The 23,280-nt window shown below is 37.5% G+C and overlaps 1 long non-coding RNA gene across 3 annotated transcripts in view; it reads left to right on the forward strand.

The window, feature by feature from the left end:
• Window positions 1-22,784, forward strand: part of LOC117310787 (uncharacterized) — a 30,040-nt gene extending 7,256 nt beyond the window's left edge. Inside the window, exon 3 of one of the 3 annotated variants that reach the window (XR_012329525.1) lies at window positions 1,237-14,369. This is a non-coding gene — a long non-coding RNA (uncharacterized lncRNA). Of the gene's footprint in view, window positions 1-1,236; window positions 14,370-20,124 lie in introns of those variants that run through there. The other 2 variants (XR_004524845.2, XR_004524844.2) reach the window with 2 other exon arrangements.
• The last annotated feature ends 496 nt before the right edge of the window (window positions 22,785-23,280 follow it).

A 23,280-nucleotide genomic window follows, 5' to 3' on the forward strand; every position in this document is an offset into this window, starting at 1 on the left:
GTGGGAAAGGCATTATTCCCACATTATAAATGGGGTAAAAACCTCCAACTTGAGGAGACTCTGGGTTGAGAGATGAGAGATTTACAGGTACTGTGTTTATCCTACAGGGTACCACAGGGGCTTTTATGTTCTGTAGCAAGAATTTGCACCTTATACCCTTGTAATTAGAAGTAAAGCATACCACATAAGTAATATCTAGTAAGCATTAGAGTTAGAATAAATACCATTATTTAACGTTTCCTTTGTGTTAAGCATTTTACAGTTACAACATATGGATGGATACTATATTGTAATGGTTAAGAGTGTAGTTTTTTGAGCTAGATAATCCTGGATTGGAATCTCATCTTTATTACCTCTTTTTTTCCTGTTTTATCGAGGTATAATTGACAAAATTGTAAGATAGTCAAAGAGTATATCATGATGATTTAATATACATATGCGTTGCAAAAGGATCCTTCCCATCACGTTAATTAATACATCTAACAGCTCATGACACCTTTTTCCTTTTTTTCTTTTTTTGGTGAGAACACTTAAGTTCTATTCTCTCAGAAAATGTTATACAATACAGTGTTATTGACTGTAGTAACTATGTTACACAGTAGATCCTCAGACCTTATTCATCCTGCAGCTGAAAGTTTGTACCCTTTTACCAGTCTTCCCCTCTTTTCCCCACCCACACCCCAGCCCCTGGCAACCAGTTTTCTACTCTCTGTTTCTATGAGTGTGGCTTTTTTTCTTTTTAGATTCCATATATAAATGATATCATTTGTATTTATCTTGTCTGGCTTATTCCATTAGCATAATGCACTCCTGTTTCATCTATATTGTCACAAATGAAAGGATCTCCTTCATTTTTTAAGGCTGAATAATATTCCATTACCTCTTAAATGAGTGACTTTTGGTACATTGTTTACACTTTCTAAGCCTCACGGTTTCTTTTCTTTAAAAAAATATATATATATATACTAACAGGTTATTTTCTGATATGTGGAATGTTTGTTGAATCAACAAATAATTAGTTGATCATAAATGTGACACTTAGCACTGTATTAACATTTATTAATACTCTCCCTGTTAATTTCTACAATAAATTGTATAATAAGTAACAATAATAATGGTACTAGTAGTAGTTTTAGAAAATGCATAGGATGTGCCGGGCATCATATCCTGTACTACCCTCCTTCATTTGTACCACAAGTTACATGTGGACATCATCTTCCATGTTGTTTCCTTTAGAGAAAATTGAAGCTCAGCAAGATTGAGTAGCTTGCTCCAGATGTGAACTCAGGTCTGAATCACTCCACATATAGGTTCTTAATAATTTCATGTCTTTAATTCCACATCTGCATTTGTTTGTTGTTGTTGTTTTTAACTTTCCAAGCATCTGATCTGAAATTCCTTTCTCTTTGGGGAATTTTCCACTTTGTGGGTCTTGGTGAGAAACAGAGCCTTCCTCTCGTTATACAAGCTGAACATGTCAGATACACTGTTTACTCACATGCTCAGTCTCCCTTACAGATGGAAAACAGTCGGGCGACCTCGGGTTGGCCAACTGCACCCCCTCTTGGTTTTTTTTTTTTTTTTTTTTTTTTGCGGTACACGGGCCTCACTGTTGCGGCGTCTCCCGTTGCGGAGCACAGGCTCCGGACGCGCAGGCTCAGCAGCCATGGCACATGGGCCTAGCCGCTCCGCGGCATGTGGGATCTTCCTGGACTGGGGCACGAACCCGTGTCCCCTGCATCGGCAGGCGGACTCTCAACCACTGCGCCACCAGGGAAGCCCCTCTCTTGGATTTTGAATTACAAATAAATGATGTAAAGAAGCAAGGCCAGCAGTGTTGGGTCAATCTTCTGTTTCCTGTTCCTGCTGGGTAGCAAGGCCAGCTAGGACTTATAACATTACTTTGGCCTGATCCTATAATTGCAATAGCATAGGCTTGGCTTTCGGTTGTTTAGTCTGCTTCTAGTTACTGAGACCTAACCATAAACTTCCAAAAGTTTCCTTTTCTGCTCAAATTAGCCATATCTGGTTCCTGATGATTACAAATAAGACCTTTCCTGATATACAATGGTGACCTACTTATCCAGGTAGATGTAACATCGTCCTGGCAGGAACAGAGGGCAGGCAAGTTCCTTGAACAGCTGAACAAGAAGAAAAAGACCTAAGAAGGAAGAATTGAAGCCAGTTCTGCTTGTGTTATAATTCTACCAGCAGCTACCTCTGTTTCACAGACCACGTGCTAAGGACTAGACGAGCAAAGTAGACCCAGGCCTTCCAACCCAGAGACCAGCTGAGCTGTACCGTGGACAATCTAGGATGTGAAAGAATTCACTCAATGTCTTTGTCACTTGACACATTGTTCCTCTCTTTGGGAAGTAGCTTCTTTGTGTGACAAGAATATGCTAAACCGACACTTAAGTGGACAGAGTTGAAAGATGCCAAAATTAGCTACAGAAAAAAAGGCGTAAAGACTTGTATTTTCTGTTATTTGAAGGTGTTAAGACCCCACATAGAATATGAGTCCTTCAAAGGAAAGTTGTGAATGGCCCAGGCAATGTTGAATTTCCATGTGGCAATATGTCCTTGATCGGTCATGATGATGATGGTAGCATCAGTAGCATTTATCAGTGTTTCCTGGGTGAGAGGCACTTTATCCTAATGACCTTTTATCCCCATGACGACCCTGTGAAGTAGGAAATACTGTTTCAGCATCTTCAGGGTTTTTTGTTTTTTTTTTAAATGGGGAATTTACCCTAGATCACAGTTGGGTGGTAGAACGATCAGAACTGGACACTAGCCTTTCCTGAATTCCCAGGGTGTGATCTTAGCAGTTGTATTGCCTGATGCAGAGCCATGTAAATGTTGCCAAAGCAATGAAACGTGTACCTATTTCTAAGAGATTCTAACTCAGAAGCTCTGGGGTTAAGTGCAGAGCAGTTGAGTGTGATTGTCTTTACAGACAGTAGATAACTTAAGAGAAGTTGTTTAAAAGTATATTTGCATATTGCACTACACTGTCATATCTGTGATTGGTTAGCTATTGAGTAAACTAACACAAATCCCAATCCCATCTCTAATCTCATTCATCTCTTGTATGATATTTGACCTAATTGAGGCAGTTTTTTTTTTGTTCTTCCCCACAAACACACATCGAACATCCAAAACATGCTTACCATTTGTGAGCATATTCTCGTAGTTATTTAGGAGTTGAGTAAGAGTGAGAGAGAAGGGCTTCCCTGGTGGTGCAGTGGTTGAGTGTCTGCCTGCCGAGGCAGGGGACGGGGGTTCGTGCCCCGGTCTGGGAAGATCCCACATGGCATGGAGTGGCTGGGCCCGTGAGCCATGGCCGCTGAGCCTGCGCGTCCGGAGCCTGTGCTCCACAACGGGAGAGGCCACAACAGTGAGAGGCCTGCGTACCGCAAAAAAAAAAAGAGTGAGACAGAAAAAGACACATAAATATGAAATACAGTCATCATTTTTTTAATATCCTTTATGTGTGTTTTTAATATCCTTTATGTTGTTAATCCCTCTTAGTATTTACTGCCATTCACTCATTTGTATTATTTGGGGTATAGCAGTTTATTCGCACAGCAAGTTTACATATGGCTTATCATTTGTATTCTATTTTAATAACACTAATAATTATAGACTATTGACAAACTCATCAGACCCTACATATTAATTTCAAAATCATGAAAATAAGGTGTAAAATGAGGTGTAAAGTGGAAAATCTATGTGTACATTTTCATTGGTGGAATGAGGAGCTACCTGAATATCACTCCTTTAGCTTTTCCTTCAAATGGTGCACTTTTTCCTCCATGCATAGGAGTCACTTCCATTAGGTAAACAGTAGTCTTGAGGGCAAACCTCAGAAGTAGAAACAGGAGAACTTTTCAGTTATGGTAAAATCAAACATAGTTTTCTTCAGTAGTGAAAAAACAATTCATGAGACGTTCAACCACCGTGAGTTCCATGGTGAAAAACTTTCCGCTTATAGTTGCAACTTCCCCCAGAATTCTGAGAAATGTCAGTAGTAGAAAGAGGTGTTGCATACACCTGTTTCATTTCCCTCTGACTTTTCCTTCTCCTTTCTCTATTGACATTAAAATCTATAGTGAAAGCACATAGTAAGCAGTCTAGGACAATTGATATGACATTTGATCTAAATCACCAAAGTCTATTTTAGATGGGGATGCTGTGAGAGTCACAGGAGGGGAAAAAATCTAGAATTATTCTTATGTGATCAAATGTACTAAAATAACAAAAGCAAATCTTATTTCTAGCTAATAACATAGCATTCCTTATATGATGTCATATTATGGCAGAAAAGAAATATATGCGTCTATTTTCTTCTATATTAAAACTGCTAAGGAGTGGGGACCAATGAACTAAATCAATTGTTTTGGGTTCAAGTTGTAGTTTTTAGTAGCCATCCTTCTTAGCAAGTTTTCAGAAGCAAGTGTAGTTCGTTTACTATCACCACTAAATGTGCAGTTGTGTAGATTTGTGGAAAAAAGTATTATCAAATATATATACTTTAAAATGATTTGTGTAAATTTATCTATTCATATTATTATTCTCCCCAAGTAAATCAAAATATACTATATACTATGTTTTTCTTCTATAGCTTAAAAGGGGAATGTATGTTGAAACTTATTCAAATATTTATTAGGTGTCTACTAAGTGCCAGGCACTCTACTAGGCAGTAGAGATGTTGTATTAGAGGTGGAAAATGTCCTTGACCTCCAGAACTGATACGCTTGTAAGAGAAATACTGGGTCAAACTAAGTCAACAGTTTCTTTGCTACAGGGCTTTTCACGAGTCTTGTGAAATTGAGTCTCTGATAAGGAGATGTAGTGGACAACAGATCCCAAATTTATTTGAAATCTTTTCCTTCATGGACTGTCTCACAGGATTTATGATCCACTGAACACACCTTGAGAGACACTAGTATTCTGCAGTGGTTAGTTAATTGTTTTCTATTAAACAACTTTATACTGAATCCATGATATTATTCTGGATGTTTTGGAGGATACAATGATGTACATGGCCACTGTGATGATAAGGGGTCCAGTTTAGTTAAGAAGAGAAACCACAGGAGTTATAACTTAATGTAACAAAGAAATACACACACATATACATATATTTATATGTCAATTACTATTTATACAGTATACAATGTCTTCTGAAGAAGATAGAGTTGTTTGTAACTTGGGATCTCACAGGAGGTTTCACAGAGAAGGTAGACCCTGAGCTGGGCAGAAGTTCAGTAAGTTAATTTGGTTCTGACCGTACGATAAAATCAGGTATTTGCACTGGTCAGTCTGACCTGGATGGAACAGCATTCCATTTGCAGGGAACAGTGTGATCAAACATGCAGTGGTGGAGATGGCCAGATTGTAATATTCCAGGACCTGGAAAGTGTTGAAACATCTGCTTTCTCCACGGTCTAGAAAAGTGAATCTCAAGTGAAATGCACGTATAATGGAGGCCAGTGCTCTTTGCTTTGTACACTGCTTTGATTCTACAGCATGCAACAATGTAGTGATCTGTTTCAGATTGTCATTATTCGAGAGGGTTCTTAGTAACAGGAGTGGAAAAGGAAGACCTCTCTTCCTGTGTTTCTGCCCTATGCTCTTAAGCCAGAAAAGGTACCAACATCACTGACCTGACCTTGTCTCAGGTATCTATCAGGATCTACTAGAATCATTCTAGTGAAAGGTAACTAGACATCCAAAGGACTCAAAAGATACACTATAACCTTTGTATACTTTATATACCTGGTGAAACAAAAATGTCACCTGGGTGGTCCCCTTCCCTAGAAATACCAGTATGTTTTTCCAGTGCATGGCAGAACTTTGCAGGTAAAACTGGGATAAAGGTGAAGAACAGTCTTAAAATTCTAGTCCTTGAACAGCACCTAACACACAACAGGTTATCAATAATCTTAGCAACAGTATTCACAAATAATGACCATCAGCGTAACTGCTCTTTTGTGCCAAAATACATTACCATATTACTTTTTTTCCTTCAGCTTTACAACTTGGGTTCTATTATTGTTTCCATTTTACAGATTAGGAAGGTGAGGCTCAGAGATGCTAAGTCACTTGGGCAAGGTCACAGAGCTTGTAGGAGATAAACCTGCACCCTTACTGTTGGATCCTACAAACCAGACCATAATTTAAGTCCTTCAAAATATACCTCAGAACATTTGAGTAAATTAATGAATAAATCCTCCTAGTCAGACTGACCAGATCATTATATTAGGTTCAGCTATAAGTGGAGGAAAGTCATAATCATAGTTGGACAGTTAATACAGTAATTTACTTGCTTTGAATTTTCTAAATGACGTTTAGCTGCTAATTTCATGATGATAACCATCGAATAAAAACAGGTATATTTTGATGTTTGGAATAAGATCTCATATTGAGTAAAATACATATTGATTCCTAGACCTATATGATGTGAGTAACAGATGACATTGAGATGTCATCTAGAAGTACTCCTGTGCAGTTCATCATGTCAACCCAGCTAATAATTTTAGAATCTTCAGAGTGAATAATATATGCAGCCATAAAGCATATTTCTAATCAATGCAAATAATGTTTTTCCTATGCTAAACCCAGAGTGAAGTTATAACACGCATCATAAGATTAATGGGCCATGTTTTCTTCATCACTTTGCTAAATTACTTAGTCTGGAAAGCATTCAAAAGGTTGCGAATTGGAGCTGAGCAGTAGTAGTGAGACTGTGCCTCTGATGATGAAACTATTTCCACCCCGACCCCTACTGCTCCCTTCTTGGGAAAGAAGGCAACATTTCTCCTAGAAAAAGTCACAGGTTTATAAGCTGGCTTGAATAATACGTTTGGAGGAATAGTGTGTCTTTTAAGCAGAGCCTATCTCGCCATATAAAATAATTTTTACCTACCATTTAATGAAATTAACACTCAATTTGAAGCTAGGTCTTTTGCCATTTGACTCCTGGATCACGTCTATGGATATATTTTTTTCTTGAGACGAAGTGTGAACCCAATATAGTATCCATCATTCAGTCTATCTAGCTGATGTACATCATCTGAAGCACAGCTCCCTGAGGCCAGGCACTTTATCTGCTCTATCAGTGTAGCCCTGATGCCTAGTGTCTAGCTTTTGGAGATTCTTAATAAACATTTGTACTGAATAAGGTGTGTATATGGTGAGCAAAAGTTGGCTTCCCATTTTACAGTTAAGGGTATCCCACTCATGTTCTGTGAACACTGGATAGCAGAATCTTACTATGTTATTTTTCTGTTCCCTTTGCAAGTTTCCGGAAAGGGCATTCCTGTCCTTAGAATGTCCATCTCCTCCCATCTTCCTGGAGAATAACTCTTCTTTCTTAAATACTTAGCCCCATTATTGACTCTTTAACATTGAATGTATTACCTCCTTACAAACAGGAAAATGCAGTGCTTTTTTTTTTTTCTGACAATTTATCACCAGAAAATTATTCTAACACCTGAAATTCTGGACCTAAAATGCCTGGACTAGTGGTTCTCAAAGTCTGGTACCCAGACCAGCACATCAGCTGCACGTAGGAATTTTTAGAAATAAAAAGTCTTGGGCCCTGCTCCAGACCTACAGACTCGGACACTCTGGGGGTGGGGCCCACTACCTGTTGCAGCAAGCTCTCTTGGTGATGCTGATGCATACTCAAGTTTGAGAGCCACTGCTTAGACCTAGAACTTAAGGTTTAGGCTTTGGACAGATCTGAGTCCTAAACACTACTGAGACACTGGGGTGACCATGAGCAAGTTACTTCTGGGAACCTCTTAGCATCTGTGTGTCTTGCTTAGCTAATAGTGATTTTAATTAATTAGAAGAATGCACATGGTGTACTCAAGAGAGTAACCAAAGCATACTTTATGTTCCATAAATTCTAGCTGTTTACCATTATCAATCAGAGCTTACTGACACATCCTGAAGACATTCTTCTAATAAGTGTAATAATGTGGTTTGTAAAATTAACAGCTTAGAAGAGCATTATTACGAAGTTCATCAGACAGGGTCTCAGCAGGAAATCAGGGGTACATCAATAAGGATAAATTGAGCCCAATGTAGAGAATCAAGAGAGAGTGTAGTGCCCTGGGTTCAGTAAAAGTGTGGCTACTTTATAGGAGATGAAAGAGAAAGAAAGCCTTGCTGGAGAGAGAGTCCTCCCCAAAGATGCTGTGACGCCCCACAGAGAAGCACTATACGTTAGTTGGGGGATGCAGCCAACTCCCAGCAATTTGGCAAGAATTATTACCCTAACTTCACTCCCCTCCTTCGTTGCCTACAATCTTCTATTGGTACTCTTCATTGGTGAGCCAAACGGAAGCCAAAGCAAGGACACTTACTAAGATAAGCCATGCAAGCCATCCATATAGAGTTGGGTGGAGAAAAGATGTGGAAGGGCAAAGAGGACATATTTCCCACAGGTGGTGAGCAAGCTGTAAAATCACTCGCCCTTCTAACATCATTGCCATTGCAGGAGCACGGAGGAGCAAGTGGTTAGTTCTGACCTGGCAGATACAGGAGACTGCAGGACAGAACTGGTATATGAGTTGGACTTTAAAGGTAGATTTGAATTTTAATGGAGAGTATGGAGTAAGAAATGGTGAAGAACCAAGGGAAACGGAGATTCATTACAAATGGAGAAAAGAAAAGTGGCATAAAGACAAGAAAAGTCAAGACTTACGGAAGAGATAGCAAATACTCTGCATGTGACTGGAGCAGAGAATGGGTAGACGAAGGCTGGAAGTTAAGATGAAGTCATCCTTGAATAACATTAAAGTTTCCTCCTTTAACCTCAATTTTCACCTTCTACTTCCTTCATTAACATTGGAAAATTAAAAGTGAATTTGACTGGGCTGGTGACAATGGCAGTATGAAGCAAAGAGAGGAGAATAAGAGTAAAAAATTTAGTAGTACCTTGGTGAAGCTGGGTAAATGATGGGTGGTGGTGTCACGTCAAAGCATGGGCAAGTGATTGTGACAAATATAGGCTTATTTCTTGACTATATGACTTCAGTTAAGGTACTTAAGCCCTCTAGGCTGCAGTCTCCCAACCTGTAAAATGGGGATAAAACCTCGCTTCCTCCAAGGTTTCTGTGAAGATCTAATGAGAAATGGAAGTAAGAGTTGAGTCCAGTAAACAGTTTTTAATACATATAAACTAATGTGAGGATAAGGGTAAGAATACTTGCTATCATTTATTGAATACTTATTATGTGTCCAATATTGTGCTATTCTATTTACATATCTTTTCTCACTTAGCTTTCTTTTCTCTTATCTGCCTTTCTATAGGCAAGAGATAACTGATGGCTCAGTTATGAGGAAACCCAGTTGTGAGGAAAATGTCAGAGGGAAAATGTACCAGAAAGTTAATTCCTAATGGATCTGTTAACCTTAAACAGAGCATGTCTGTGCTAAAATGTGTAAAATATCTGTGCTAAAACTACTCAATTGGACAAGTTTTGATAAAGTATTAATGTAATGAATAGACATAAACAGCTTGGAGCTTTTTGGAGGGTATGTGGTAACATTAGTATTGGTGTGTTGACTTTTGAAAGTTCTGTGGCGTATAGAAGTCAAAAAGAAGACCCAGAAAGGGGGAAAACTCTCTCTGAAAGTTATTGGGGAAGTCTGGCTAGTAAGACTCCAAAAGGGAGAATCAGTAAGAGGCCAGGTTATTCATAGGCCTTCTAAGAATGTGTCCATGAGAAATATTTACAATGATTGGATGCCGGAATAAAGGAGAACACTGGCTCCATAAATGGTAACTTATTTTACACAAACAGGCTAATGATAAAAAATAATGAAAATCTGATGGATTTTTGAGAGTTTCATTGACCAAACTGAGACAAAAGTGCATAACAGCTAGATGCTTATAGTTTTAATCAGTTCACTTTGGAGTCAAGCAAAGATAGCACCTGAAATGGTAAGGGACGTTTATGCAAGGTCACAAAGATTTTTGGTGGTGCATTTGGGATATAAACCCATTTCCATAAGAATTCTTTCAGAGGTCAAATGTTTGCTTGTCAAAAATAGCATGAACTTACTTCCAGGGAAAGTTCCTAAGAAAAAATAATTTATGAAGAACACTGATGTAAGAGTTAATTTAAGAACCCAGAAATAGAGGTAAAGAGTAAAGCAATTATGGGTTAAGTGTCTGCATAAATTCCCCTGGAAGGGGGATATGGTCAGAGATGGCAATTTGAAAACAGTGAGTCACCAAAAGTAAAAGTAAATTACAAGCTGTTTTGGGGGTCTTCAAGAGAGATTTTATAGATTGAACAACAACAGCAGCAAGGATAAGATATAACGCTGTCATGTAGACTGCAGCCTGAAAAGAAAGCATTGCAGAAAAGCCACATCATCCTGAATTTATATTTCCGTGCATTTGAACAGATTGGAGAGCAGTAGAGTTGTTTTAAGAGCAAGTGATTTAAGTCAGCCAGCTTGTGAATAATACGAGATATTTTTGCATTTACATTAACTTATGTCCATAAATAACGAACTTTAACAATGAACAAAATCCATAATCCTGATAATGCTAAGAAAACTGGAAAGATACCGTTACCTTGAAAAGACAGGATAAAGAAGACAGCATAGAAATTTAGGGAGATTGCAGTTTTGGAAAAATTATATTAACATTTATTAGCTGCTACAGCTTTGAAATGTGATGATTTAAAGAAAGAAGTAGACTGTTGATTTCTAAAAGGTAATGTGTTGGCTGAAAGAGAAGAGAATCTTGTTGAGACCTAAAGTGTTCTTTTAAGGATATATTTCAATGTCATTTCAAAAAATAAACACATTTCCCATAACAAAACAGTGAGGTTAATGGAATAATGCAGGTGAAAGCTTTTTGGCCTGAAGGAGTTCCATCCTTTGGAACAAAGTTTTATTGTTGAACACACCATGACCCAGGCCTGTGAGTGCCAGCACAGTGACTGTTTTTACAAGATCTGGTACAATATTCACAGTAGTTCTGGTCTTAGCACTAGGCAAGGATCATTCTTTTTGTATCTTCCTGATTGCTTCCTCTACAGAAATGGGATAATCCCTCCTCTTCTAAACTGGAAAGTAGTTTCTTCCCTCAATAAAACTAGTTTCTTCTCCAGGTTGAGCTTTTCTAACTCTTAGAGGTCTAAAATGAATGATATGAAACATACTATTTTTGCATCTATTTTTATTTAAGAGTTATCTAAAGAGATTTATCTAATTAAATAGGAATTTCCTAACAGATGCCAAAATAAACAACCAACAAGTTTTCTTTAGAGATCATATATATTATATAACAAGATCCATCTAAGAGTTAAAATATAAGTGGGTATACAATTTAACTATTTGAAGATAATTTTTCTTCTTACCACTGAAGCAATAAGCAGGTAGTAGTACAATTTGGGGAAAACAATATTTCTGGCTTTTGTTTGTTTTATTTTAATTTGTGATATTCATGAGATCTTTTGTGAAGCCTTTGGGTATATAGTAAAATTCATGGGTTTTTAACTTTGTATTGACTCGTATTTTTGTAGGTTTTAAATTTTTCTTCTGGCTTTAATTTATACTATCTCCTTTTACTTTTTCATTTAGAAATAATGTATTTTTCTCAGGATTGCAATCTCAGTGCAGTCCTCTACTTTTCTATTTGTTGGACGTTCTCTTAGACGTCTACATTTTTGTCTAGTTAGTACATATCTAGATTTTTATACAATTGATAAGAACTCCTTAATCTTATGAATTCTTTATATTTTCTCTTTGGAGACAAGATTTATAGGGATTTCCTTGGGCTTAAACTAGAAAGAAAAATGAATTTGCATATGCTTTGTTACAAAGTGGGTTAACATTATATGTATGTTTGGAATAAACTACTTCAACCAGAGCACCTAGCTGTTAACCTCCAGACTAATATCTATCATAAAATATGTGCATGCTTCCAACACATGGCATTGCCTCCTATTCCTGCATGTCCAGGAGAAATTGTTTTGTCTTGTAGCAAAAGGCATTAGCTCTTTGCACAGTTTTTTTTTTTTTTTTTTTTTTTTTTTTTACTGACAGCTATCCAAAAATCAAGCTGAACCCTTGTATGTGAGGACCGAAAAGGACAATTTTTAGACAGGTCTAATATCTAGTTGTACCTTTCAGTCACTTAGAGAGAAGGCTTAGACCCCTGAAGCCCAAAGTCACAGGTTTTTTAGGATTATGGTGGTATATACCTCCAGTTTATAGGAAAAAAATGCGTTGTAGAAAATCCAAGTTAAATTAGGACTAAAATCCAAGTTAAATCTAGAACTAAAGTTTTACTGCCCCAAATACGTGTAAACTCTAGGTTACTGCTCTGTTGTCCATTTCATCAGTTGCAGAATATTCAAGTTAGTCTTTCAATGCTAACAAGAACATAAAAATGCATTATGTCTAAAAGCAGAACATGATTGCCAAGCCAGATCTGCTCATTACCTGAGAGTTTGGGGGGCCACCCAAGCGGCATCTACTTGTTTGCTACTGACCTTCAGTTAGACTTGCTCAAGAATTGTTACAATGTAATAACATACACCCTTATGTACTCTTGAGTTTATTGAAAACACACAGCAAATGTGCACACACACACACATACACACCAGCACACCAGCACGCACCTACTCTAGAGCCTAGAATTTTAAGAGTCAGAACTTTTTATTTGCTTCTGGATTAAGATTGGAGCCTGTATTTCCTCAGCATGCTAATTAGAAACTCTATAAACAATTCAAAACCAGCTTCTTAAAATTCTGTTTTACAAAAATTGATGTTAAATATTGTCCTCAGAGAGTTCTACTCTGAGTTTTCAAATTGTTTTTTTCTCCCTTCATGGGATAAACAGTTAGGGTTTCTTTTTGTTTGTTTTTTATCTCTCATTGTAAAAAATTCTATCTTAAAAGCTGATTTATTATTTCTTCCTTAGCATGGATGACATGGGAACAAAGATGATATTTCATCAGTCTTGTTTTTATTTAAGTTGAAAGGTTATATATTTCTACTATCTACTGCAATACTGCTAAATATTTTTATAGTGCTTGTAAATCTTATGACATTATTTTTTTAGTTTGTATTTCAGGCATTTACTCAAAAGGGACCATATGCCTCAGTTCATGTCACTCTATCATCAGTGTGTATGGTCACTCTTATTTTCTAATACTTTTAAGATTGGTTTGGCCCCGACGTTCCTCTGCCAGATTTATTTCCTTTATTTTCCCCTATATAGCACCATTTGGGCCATTTAATATGTAATTTCCCAACTCACCTTTCATAGTTATTTTAAACATATGTATATATTTGAAATACTGAATTGTTTTGTATTTTCTACTTTTTGCAAAAGTAGTATCGACTAAAAATCACATCCTATTCTTTTATTTTTTCTACACAAAATTATTGTTTTAAAATTTGTCTGTGTTGCTCCATAGAAATTATTGCTTCTGGCCACTGTCTAATATTCCACTATGTTAATACCATGTTTTGCTTATCCATTACCCTGGTGATACATACTTAGGCTATTTTCAACACTTTATGTCCACCATAAAGCATTAATACACTCTTTCCATATGTCCCCTTGAGTAACAGTGCAGAGTAACAGTGCAGCCGTGGAATGGCTGAGGTAGAAGTCATATATATGCCTTATTTCACAGATTCCTCCCTGGAATAGCTGTACCATTTTCCCCTCACCAGCAATACTTGGAATTTCTCTCTTGCCATATCCTTTGTCACCACACGCTGTTAATCTGCATTTTTAAAAATTAATCAATTTATTTATTTTTGGCTGCATTGGGTCTTCGTTGCTACACTCAGGCTCTCTCTAGTTGCAGCGAGCGGGGTCTACTCTTCGTTGCGGTGCTCAGGCTTCTCATTGCAGTGGCTTCTCTTGTTGCGGAGCACAGGCTCTAGGCGCGCGGGCTCAGTAGCTGTGACTCCCAGGCTCTAGAGCGCAGGCTCAGTAGTTGTGGTGCGCAGGCGTAGTTGCTCCACGGCATAATTTGCATTTTAACTTCTGGAAATTTGGCATGTGTGGATTCATATGAAGTAAGGTGTTTTAATTCTGCATTGCTCTGATTCTAGAAAAGTTAGGTCTTCATATACTTTCTTGCTATTCATGTTTTCCATTCTGTGAATTACCTATCATGACCTTCACTCATTTTTCTATTGAGTGTTCTGTGTCTTTAGAGATGTAGAAGTTTTTGTATTCAGATGTTGAGTCCTTTATTGGGTTTTAGATAATGTATATGTCTTCTACCCATCAACTGTTTTTCAGTCTGACTTTGGTATCCTTTATTGTACATAAAATTCTAATTTTTTATTAAAGTATAATTGATTTACAATATTATGTTAATTTCAGGTGTACAACATGGTGATTCAATATTTTTATAGATTATGCTCCATTGAAAGTTACTATAAAATATTGGCTATATTCCCCATGCCCTACAATATATCCTTGTATCTCGTTTATTTTATACATAGTTATATGCACTTCCTAATTACCAGTCTGTATCTTGCCCCTCTCGCTTCCCTCTCCCCACTGGTAACCACTAGATTGTTTTCTATATCTGTGAATTTGTTTCTGTTTTGTTGTATTCATTCATTTGTCTTATTTTTTAGATTCTACTTATAAGTGATATCATTACAGTATTTGTCTTTGTCTGACTTATTTCACTAAGCATAATACCCTCCAGGTCCATCTATGTTGTTGCAAATGGCAAAATTTAACATTTTTTATGGCTGAGCAGTGTTCCATTGTGTACATATGGCACGTATTCTTTATTCATTCATCTGTTGATGGACACTTAGGTTGCTTCCATATCTTGGCTATTGTAAACAATGCTGTTATAAACACTGGATGTGGGTGCATGCATCTTTTCAAATCAGTGTTTCTGTTTTCTTCAGATATATACCCAGGAGTGGAATTACTGGATTATCTGGTTGCTCTGTTTTGTTTTTGTTTTTATTAACATCTTTATTGGAGTATAGTTGCTTTACAATGGTGTGTTAGTTTCTGCTTTATAACAAAGTGAGTCAGCTATACATATACGTATGTCCCCATATCTTCTTCCTCTTGTGTCTCCCTCCCACCCTCCCTATCCCACCCCTCTAGTGGCTACATCAGTTAACATTCCCACCAACAGAGTACCAGGGTTCCCTTTTCTCCACATCCTCGCCAAGGCTTGTTAGTTTTGTTCTTTTTTATGATAGCCATTCTGACATGTGTGAGGTGATCTCTCATTGTGGTTTTGATTTGCATTTCCCTGATGGCTAGTGATGTTGAGCATCTTTTCATGTGCCTGTTGGCCATCTGTATGTTTTCTTTGGAAAAATGTCTATTCAGCTCTTCTGCCCATTTTTTTAAATCAGATTTTTTATATTAATAAATTTATAATTTTAATATAGTTAAATTCATCACTTTTGCTTCATACAATGTATGCTTCTTTATTTTTCAAAGATCTATTTCATCTCTTACCCTGAAATCACAAATATATTACCTTGCAATTTCTTTTATTCTCTCTAGATTTTATTTTTCACATTTAGATATTAAAACTATTGTATTTTAGTTTTGTACATTAGGTGGAATTATATAACATAATGGTTAATAGAATGATTTCTGTGGGGTTTAAGTTCCAGCTCCACCATGTACTTCTTAGGCTAGTCATTTTATCTCTCATACTTCAGTTTTTCCACCTGTAAAATGAGGATAATAGTTTATGCCTTATGGATTTTTTTGTGAAGATTAGGTGAGCTATATAGGACTGGGTACAACATAAGTGATATCACTAGGTTAAGATCCAGTCTCATATCTCTTTTGAAAATGAGACTGTTTCCCCAAAAGCTGTAATTCAACTTCCTCCATTGGACTATGATTCCATCTCTTTCATGTGCCAACTTTCTATCTGTATATAGCTCTATTTCTAGGCCACCTGTTTGATTTGTTTTCTTGTTTGCCGTTTCTTCCAAGGGCATCACACAGTTCTTACCTATCATGACTTCCCACTATATCTTAATGTATAGGGCACATTCTCCATTTTGAGCTTATTTTTCAAAACTACCTTAGCTGTATGGAGAACTTTATTCTTCCAGTTACGTTTTATTTTATTTTATTTTATTTTAATGTTCTTATAGGAGATAGAGCAATCTGCTCTTTTTTTTTTTCTTTTTTTCTTTTTGGCTGTATTGGGTCTTCATTGCTACGTGTGAGCTTTGTCTAGTTGCAGCTACTGGTGTGGCAGGAGGCTACTCTTTGTTGTGGTGCACAGGCTTCTCATTGCAGTGGCTTCCCTTGTTGCAGAGCACAGGCTCCAGTCTCGTAGGCTTCAGTAGTTGTGGCTCGTGGGCTCTAGAGTGCAGGCTCAGCAGTTGTGGTGCACCAGCTTAGTTGCTCTGTGGCATGTGGGATCTTCCTGGACCAGGGATTGAACCCATGTTCCCTCCATTGGCAGGCGGATTCTCAACCACTGCGCCACCAGGGAAGTCCCCCAGAGACATTTTAGAATCACTTTTTTATGCTGTCCCTCAAAAAAAAAAAAAAAGCGTGGCCTTTTATTACAGTCGCATTTAATTTTATAGATTAATATAAGGACATTTATATTATTATAGTAAGTCATCTCATCCATACCTGTGATATATATTTCTTTTACTCATCTGTCCTCTAATAAAGTTTTCATTATGAAGATTTTCTGCATAATTTATTAGGTGAAACCCCATACTCTCTAGGTTTTCTTACTATGGTAAATTCATCTTGTATTGTATCTAGATATTGATGCTATGGAGGAACACAATTGATTTTGGTGTATTAATTTTTTCCAGCCCCTATGTTGAGCTCTTCTCTTAGATTTAATACCTTATTGATTTTCCTGTGTTTCCAATTAAATACGTAATCAAAACAATCTATAAATATGACATTTTTATCTATATTCTTCTAAACCTTCCCTCTCTTTCTATTTCTCTCAATACACAGCTCCAAAAAGGTCAGTTCCAATAGATCAGTAATGTTAGAAATCTTTATCTCAATTCTCTCCTTAAAGGAAATGCTAATTTTTTTAAAAAAAATAGTAGTATAATAATTTTTGTTAGTGTATACATGTGCCATGTATTTTTGGTATATAGCCTTTATCAAGGAAAGATAGTTATTATTTGGATCTAGTTTTATAAAAGTTACCCCACCCAATAGATTTTGAACCTCATCGGATGCTTTTTATGTCCTCTATCTTAAAAGAATGATATGATTTTCTCCTTTTATTTAACTAATACAGTGAATCACATGAATTGATTGGCTGATACTGAACCAACCTTGCATTCTCAAGGATAAACCCACTTGACCAAATTGTATTATAGTATAGATTAGCTTTTGCTGTATTACAAACCACCTCAAAACTTAGTGGCTTAGGGAGATCAGCTTGGTGCTTTGTGACCACCTAGAGGGGTGGGATAGGGAGGGTGGGAGGGAGGGAGACACAAGAGGGAAGAGATATGGGAACATATGTATATGTATAACTGATTCACTTTGTCATAAAGCAGAAACTAACACACCATTGTAAAGAAATTATACTCCAATAAAGATATAAAAAACAAAACAACAACAACAAAAAACTTAGTGGCTTAAAATAGCAATTACTTGGCCATTTGGGACTGGATTCATCTGGGTAGTGTTTTACTTTTGGTTTTATCTGGGCTCCTTCATGCAGTTTTAGTCAACTGATGGATCAGCTGAGTGAGAGCTGGTCTGAGACAGCCTCACTCACAGGTTTGGTGGTTGGCTTGGACAGTGGGAGCACCTGGTCCACTTGTCTTCAGAACCTAGTGGGCTAGTCCTCGGCAACTGAGCCATCAAGCTCTTTTGCTATTGTCTCATCATGTGGGTTGAGTATGCCAAACCCAGTCCTACTGAAGTGGTGACTCAGGAATGAGGGTGTCAGAAGGGGATTGTACCATAATTTTTGAAACATCCTATCACAATGTTTTTAATATACCTTAAAACTCTGTGGAATAATATTGTATTTAGGTTTTTGACTTATTTTTAATAAGGAAAATTTGATTGTGATGTTTTTTTATATTGCCCCTGTTTGGTATAATATTCTTCTTGCACCTCTAGCCCCATTATTCTAGCTTGGGGTACTTAAAATGTATTGAAGGGGATAGAAATGAGTATTGCATCTTAAATAAAATAGTCTTGGACAAGTGGTTCCCACTTATCACTGAGGTTGTTCAAAAGGCTGCACTCTCACAGTGGACTGTTGAACCCTTATGCACACCAAGCATTACATCTCACTTATACCTTACTAGCATTCTTGTGCTGGTTCCTTGATTTTAATTTAAAAAGTAATAAGTACTTGAAAAAATACAAAGTAAGAACCAAAAACCCTCCATCACCCTAGTCTCTTTCCCTCACAGGGGAAGCAACTATAAAGTTAAGATGTCAATTAAAAAATATTTACAAGATGAAAATGATTCTTAAAAGTCCTTGGGGGCATTTAATCATTGAAGGTATGCTGAAGAAGGTAAGGAACAGTTTGACCTCCAATCCAGAGACTATTGGCAATAAGTGTAAACAGTGCTCTAAGAACATGGCCTAATAGAACTATAGAACTAAAGAAAAAGCTAGGATTAGGATTATTAGGCCCAAATTCACATTGTTCCTAATGAAGAACCTTAAAATCATGAAATATTGACTGATCTCTAATTCTAAGTCATTCCAGAATGCTATTTTCTATGTCGAGGAGTGGAGTTTGAGAGAGAAATAAGAAGGAATAAAGTCCAATTTGGTTTTAAAGAATCATGGAGAAATGAAGATTATTTATTTCATAATTTCCCTGTAGATAGAGCTCTTCTATGACTGACTGTTTCACTAAAGCAGGGAAATACAGGGTGTTATCCAGAAAATCATATCAATTTACTTCAAGTCAGTCCTCTTCTGGGCAAACACATCTTTAACTTCATTTGTATTATATAGTATTTTAAATTATGAACTGTTTTGTCTTCTCAGGTCAGTTTCTTTTAGCCACGTGGGTTTGTTCTCTATTTATTCCTTCCTCCTTCCCTCTCTTCCTTCTTCTCTCCTGTACTCCCTTTTTTATTAGTGAATGGAAAGACGATTTCCTTATATATGCTAAACTATGCAATAGCAAATCCCCAAAATATAACTAACATTTTATGAAGAAGACAATAACGAAAAAAAATTATAGTGGAAAAATCTTAGGAAACTGGAAGGAATTTGGGGGTCTTTCTGTCTCGAAGTAGATTTGGAATGTGCATTTCAGGTTCTCTTTTTTAATGCAGGGTTGCTAGTTGAGCCTTTATTTTGTTTCCAGAAAAACAATCAGCTTACATATTTTTTTAACAAGGTTTTCTTCACCTTTGGAAATTAGTAATGATTAAAAAGAATATTATATAGTTAAGTGATGTCTAATTTTTTTCCTCATGAGTTCACTGTACTTCAGGTTATAGCCCTGATCTGTTTAATCCTCCAAAAACCCTGAGAGGGAGCAAAGGGGCAGATGTTCTTTCCTCATTTCACAGATGAGAAAACTGAGGTTCAAAGATTCAAAGTGAGGTTAAGAGCTTCTGCCAAGGTCATTCTCTGAGGTAAAGCCGGAGCCAGGAATAGCACCTCATCCTCTTGTTTTCTCTCATGTGATTCTCCATCCGCTGACCCACTCTGACTATAAAAACGCACTGTACCAGGCCTCACACAGTCCCTGAAACGTCCTTTTAGTAGGACACGATGGTAGTGACAAGATTGAACAGATATAAAGAATGCTGTTAAAAAGGACCTGTCTTTTTTGTTGACTCCATCCCATAAACTTCCACAGCCACACTGCATGAGAAACATGAGACATCCATTAAGATCATGTTCCCATTAGTTCCCAAAATCTAGCTAGAACTAGATTTTGCAGAAATTGAAGACACATCTTGTGGCCTGACTGCTGAAAATGAGTGTCTCAGGAGTCAGAGAGGCATTGCTGCTCAACGAAGTCAAGAATGCCCTTTGCTAATTATTTCTCCTCCATTTCTGAGGGAATTTAAATTCATGATCGGCACCATATGTTATACTTCAATACTGATCACCATCCATCTTGTACGTATTTGCAGGAAAGAATGTTGCCCAAGTCATTATATCCCACCATGATTCACAGTCGTATGACCTTAGGTGGCAGCTCAGCAGGAGCTTACCGGGGCCTTAAATCATCCCTGTTGTGGACATACAAGAGCGTGACCTCCGACTTCCCAAGCTGTCTCTTCATGAAATGAAAATGGAACTGCGAGTTTACGGGAAAGTTTTGAAAGTGTCTGGCTCTTGTAGTCATCTAATGAGGTCCTCGTTTCTAGCTGCTAAGCATGCCCTTTAATTGGTGGTCACTCGAAAATCAATGATAATATAACTGTCCAACTCTTTGGAGCTATTTTTCTCTCTGCTTTCTATCCTGCAAGTGCGCAATAAAAGAAACCACCCATTCAGCCATTATCTTGTGTCACTTACTATTCAGAGATCAGTCTTCCTTTATGTGCTCTTTCAGGAAAGACCTGGGTTGTATTTTTCACTTGCCTTTCAGGCAGAGAGTAGAGTCCTTGGCACAGATTAAGTCCTCAAAAATGTTAGATGGGTGGATGGGTGGGCAGTGGATTGCAGCACATGAGCAACTACAGTAGTGTTGTGATACATGACAAGGAAATGACCTCAGTTGGGGAAATAAATGCCTAGCACATAAGCCACCACTTTCCCCTTCCATCTTCATTACAGTCTTTACTAATCTATTATGACATTTTTTCCCATTGGGTCTAGATGTGACCTCAGGATCCTTGTAGAATATAAACAGTCCTGTGCAATGTAAACCTTGTATAATGTAAACAATGCTTTACTGTTTGATTTGAGTTGGGACACGAGAAGAATCCTATTTTCCGTCCATAACATAGACGTTGGAATAATAGCTAATGCTTATGTAAACATATAGATTCATAGGATAGAAAAAATAATTTTTAAGAAATGACCTAGTACAGACTCAGGGGGAAAATATATGTTACCTTGATTATAGAAATTTGGTTCAGCCACTCAGCTTCAACCTTCAAAAATCATGTCACTTTATTTTAAACCAACATATGAATCCAAGGTATAGCAAAATAAACCATAAACCTTGCAGAACAGGGCCCTTCTAGATACGATCTCGTTAGGACCTGATCCTCCATGGTTGTATCTACACAGAGGGGTAATGCCAGGTCCCCTACTGGGAAGTTGAATTGGAGGAAGAGATAGACATAGAGGTACTATGGATAATTCTAGACTGACATGGTCATCAGGAAGTCCTATGAAAAATAATTTCTGGTGAGTATAGAGTAAATCAGCAATGAGAAATGGAGAGGATTGGAATTAAGTAGACTCATCACTAGTCCGTGGTTATTACCAGTGTACCAATTTAGCAATGAATTACTCAAGGTAATTGATGCTAGGTAGTCTAACAAACACTCCTGAAAGCCAAGTGTCTTAACTTAATAAATGTTTATTTCTCTTGTCAGAGACCAGTGTGAATTAGGTGGTTCATTCTTAGCAGATTGCTTTCAAGTAGTGAATCAGGAACCCATGCCCCCCTCCACCTTGAGGTGTTGTCTTAAATGCATGACTACCTAAACTACAGCAGAAGGGAACATGGGCAATCATGCATAATATCTCCTGGCCAGGCCTGAAAGTGGTAGACCCATACCCTTTCAACAAGAATGCAAAAACTTGACCTCTGCCTGGCTCCAAGGGAGGTTAGAAAAGGTCATTGTTCTGTGTGTCCAGGAAGAGGAGAATGGAATGCATCTCACTATCTCATCCATAGCTAAAGGCAGGTAATCTGTGAGAGAGAGCAATGTTTGCAGATGGTGATACATGAAGATTGAGGAAGATTGATTTCTCAATCATTGAGGAGTACTGTTCCATATAACTGAGTTCGGAATGGTAATAAAGTCATCCACTGAAAACTTACCAATCTAGTTTGTGTGCAAGATATTATGAATTATAGTCTTACCGTTAATTTAGCAGACCCACAAATATTTACATCTACCAAGCACCGTGCTGGCAACTGCAGCTTACCAGTACTTCTTTCCTGGGCCCTGGATAATTTCCAGTAGTTGGTATCAGAATCTAAGCTATCCACTTGATGTGGACACTAGTCCCCTTGTAGCCGGCTCACAGGAGCCTTTAACCATTCGTGGCCAAAAACAAAGGAAATGGGCAAGAGTTACTGCTCTGCTTATCAGAAAGTGTCTCCTAAGGTCTTGTCTCCTAAATCATTTTTCTGGCCCCTTTATACTAATTCTTTCTTTATTCACATTTCTTGGCCTACTGAACACTATAATCAAATCCTCCCTCAATTTTCTTTTTTCTGAAGTATATAAAACTACATTTTCTTCAGCCTTTTTTTAAACAAATGATAATTATCTTGTTTATTTGTATTTGGAAAATCTAATGAGGTCACATATTTAAAAATCACACCACTATCAAAAGATAAATAGTAGTAGTAATTCCTTCTGGAATATTTTTGCCCCTCATCCAACCAATGTTAGGTCCCTTACGCCCTTTCTTAGCAACTTTTATTAATTTCTTATGTGTCTATCAGAAGTTTTTTGTGGCAGAGGTACATGTGTATGTTTCAGAGGTTACTGTTGTCATGAATTCACAGAAGCCAGAGCCTGGAAAGCATTAAGTGGTCCTGAGCACCCCATTTCCACTGAGAGAGCGTAGCAGTGCTCAAACGGCTGGGTGTCCTATAATTCAACTCAACTTCTGGCACTATCTACCTGTAGATAGCATCAGATCTCACATGTTAAGGGCTCAGTCCAGCAGGAATGCACACACACACTTCAGGTGTCAGTCACCAAGTATATGTTACACCTGTGCTTCTGACACTTGTACCACAGGTCAGAGGTTCCAACGACCCCCTTCTTAGCTTTAATTAATTTGCTCAAGTGACTCATAGAACTCACAGAAATATTCTATTAACTAGATTAACCGGGTGTATTATAAAATGATAAAACTCAGCAACAGCCAGATAGAAAAACATGTATAGGACGAGGTATGGGGAGAAAGCATGGAGCCCACTCTCCCCAAATCTCCATGTGCTCACCAACTGGGAAGCTCCCTGAACCCTGTCCTTGGGGGTTTATGGAGGCTTCAGTACACAGGCGTGACTGAATAACTCATTGGCCATAGGTGATTGAGCTCAGTCTTGACTGGCTCTTCCGTGCCCTGAGGTCAAGGGGGTGGGACTG

The sequence above is a fragment of the Tursiops truncatus genome, unplaced genomic scaffold, assembly GCF_011762595.2.
Source record: "Tursiops truncatus isolate mTurTru1 unplaced genomic scaffold, mTurTru1.mat.Y mat_scaffold_2_arrow_ctg1_1, whole genome shotgun sequence".
Taxonomy (NCBI): domain Eukaryota; kingdom Metazoa; phylum Chordata; class Mammalia; order Artiodactyla; family Delphinidae; genus Tursiops; species Tursiops truncatus.